The sequence below is a fragment of the Mesitornis unicolor genome, unplaced genomic scaffold (assembly GCF_000695765.1).
Source record: "Mesitornis unicolor isolate BGI_N332 unplaced genomic scaffold, ASM69576v1 scaffold13508, whole genome shotgun sequence".
NCBI classification, from domain to species: domain Eukaryota; kingdom Metazoa; phylum Chordata; class Aves; order Mesitornithiformes; family Mesitornithidae; genus Mesitornis; species Mesitornis unicolor.
The window spans coordinates 2,615-5,480 of NW_010203927.1; the positions used below are offsets into that span (position 1 = coordinate 2,615).

At 41.5% G+C, this 2,866-nt stretch overlaps 1 protein-coding gene across 1 annotated transcript in view; it reads left to right on the top strand.

Annotated features, from left to right (window-relative positions):
- Positions 1 to 29: 29 nt before the first annotated feature.
- ZFAND6 (zinc finger, AN1-type domain 6) overlaps positions 30 to 2,866 on the top strand; it is a 29,492-nt gene continuing 26,655 nt past the window's right edge. Inside the window, exon 1 of the mRNA XM_010190897.1 lies at positions 30 to 103. The gene's annotated coding sequence lies outside the window, so the exon portion shown is untranslated. The remainder of the gene's footprint in view (positions 104 to 2,866) is intronic.

Below are 2,866 nucleotides of genomic sequence, written 5' to 3' on the forward strand. Positions count from 1 at the left end.
TGGGGAGGCGGGGCTCCGCGTCCAGGCTAGGTTGCGCCGAAGTACAGCTTCAAGTGAAGTTAATCTGGGGTGAAGCAAACAGAAAATTGTGGAGATTTTGTTGGTAGGAATTTTCCGGTTCTAATCGCGTCGTGTGGCGTTATTTCGCCCTCTGGGGCAGCGAAGTTCATGTGCGTGGGGCTTTTTTTCATGGTTTCGTTTTGTAATGATGGCAGAATATTAACATTTATGCAGGGAAGCAGAACAAAAGGGCTCTTTAGACAGGAAATAAGGTGCTGAGAGGCTCAAACTTGACCGAGTTTCTTTTGTCATCTGTTGGCTTGCACCAGGTTTATTTGCGTGGAAGGATCGAGTCGTTCCACCTTATCTTCTGGAGAAATGTTAATTCTAAAATAGCAAGGATAATGCTGCTGTTCTGGAGTTACACAATGTTACAGGAAGAGAGCTCGATTTTAACTCTAACTTCTCTGATTCTGATGAGATTTGAGCTAACTAATTATGACAGCTGCGATGGGATTATTCAGTGATAGCATTTGCTCTAAGTCATTTGTCTTAAACTGTCTTTTGTTGTATCAATGAAGACTGCTGTGCTGTTGTCTGTTTGTTCTTGATGAGATGAATGTCTCCCAGGTCTTTAGCATTTAGAACAAAGATACATAAAAACTGTATGTAAAACATTGTAATTTTTCTCTTTTTAAATCAGTTTTGCAGAATATCTGGGTCTGTTAGAGCAGGAAGATTAAGTGTTGCTGCCCTGTGTTGCAGCTACGACCCTCCCAGCAAAAAAAAAAAAAGAGGGGGGATGATTTGGGTTTATTTTGGAATTGGTCAAAATCTCTCTTGAATCCTGTATTGCCTGATGATAGCAGGTGTTTTCTTTCAGGGAAGATTATTTCCAGTTTTTGTGAGAGGTATATCATACATGGTATCTTTTAGTGACACTTTTTGCATCTGAAAGGTCTTCAGGAACAGGAAAAGTACAATTTGCCACGGGTGGAATGGCACAGGGTGAGCAGGAGGAGAGCAGGAAGTGGAGAGTCAGGAAGCAGAGGGTTTCTTATGAGAATGAAGACTTTCTTTTAATTGTTGTCCTTTCTTTTAATTGTTGTCCTTTCTATACCTTTGAGAAGTATGTTAGATGAGGCCATGTAGAGAAAAATGCTTTCAGAACAGGGAATATATTATCTTACTTCCTTAAATATTTCCTGGGGTTTTTTTTGTTTGTTTTGTGGGGGGGGGAAAAAAATTGTTTTTTGTTGTTTTTTTATAAACCAAACAAACACCAAAAAACCCAAACTAAACCTATGGTGTCTATATACAGCTGCTCCTGGGAATTGGAAATAAATACTCATGGTCCTAATACTTGTTGAGTCTAATGAGTTTGGGATTTGTATGATGAGTCAAGATGATAGACAGATGGATGTGAGAATTGAGCAACAGTCTTCCAAAGGACAGTGGAAAGCAATTGCTAAGACCTTTCTGAATGTAAACAAGTGTGGTTATTAAAGTATCCCTCATTCTTTTGGTTTTACATTGAGCCATTTTGTTTTCTCCCCAGATGCTGGTATGGATTACTTTTATACATGTTGATGTGTCTTCACATGCTGGTATCTTGCCATGCGACAGTGGCTTTTTGGAATTCACTCTTGCTATCAGTTTTTATCCGTTTATAGCATTTTTTGTAATGTTCTAGATTGTATTTAAACTCTGGACATACTGCTTTAGAAGGAGCAGTGACTATAGATGATCTTTTAGCTAAGAGTAGGGACAGATCTTATGTATCAAGGGAGATATTTAAAATTGGGATAATTAAGTGTTTAAATACTTGGACTTTGATTCATTTCTTAACTTACAAGTGATGCTAGGCCTAGACTGAGTGACCAGATCAGATGTCTGAGGTGAGGGCAGAAAGAATAGTGTAGTTTGCTATAATTGCTGTTAATATGTGTATTAGACTTGCTTAAGCAAAAGGAAGCAAACGTAAATACTTGTGCTATTAAATACGACATTTAGCCAAAAGCTGGTTTTGCTTAAAACAAGGAAAAAAGCTGCATACAGGATACAGCTTGGTTCACATTGCTTGATGACTGAGTGGCCATTCTTCTCGGGTCCCCTCTGCCCCCCAACTCAGTTAGGAAAGATGTGTTATCTGGGACCAATTTTCTTGATTTATTCAACACAGAAGTGAAATGCTCAACTCTCTCACCACATGTATACAATTCTAATGCAGGCTGTTTGTAGAAAGCAAATCTGCCCTAAAGGATAAACATACCACTTTGCTGGCACAGCTGTACAACTTCTGTATTCAGGCTACAGCAAATGTTTCTTGCCTGCATTCAAAGCCGTCGCTGGCAGGACCCGTGTTGTCCCCGCACGACGATTGGTTGTTCCAGCACTTCTTGTTCATAAAACCTTCTCCTGCACGTGCTCCATCTGCAGATCTTAAACACTGTGAATGTGTTGTGTGCTGTGGGATTTATGTGTCTGCTTCTTGTGCCAGGATGCAATACACATCTCTGATGTGAATAAGAGATCCTTAAAGTGATTGTAAACCTGTGTACGAAATGCAGGATCAAATTGTATCTCCCGTCTTTGAGACAAAGGCTGTGCTCTGTGGTCCACCAGCTGCTGGTGGCGCTTCCCAGTGCCATGAAGTGGGTGGCCCACCACGTGCTGGGATGGTAACCCTGCACAATGGTTCTGTTTAATACTACTTAGAACAGGCTGTGCGGCTCCCATGGGATGATCTTCATAAACCCTGCCCAGAGCCTTGGGGAGGGCAGACGTCCGTCCTGCCGTGACGTGGGCTTCAGATCCCTGCTTGCTGAGTGCCCTCTGCTATGCGCAGGGCCCTCTGCCGCTCTTC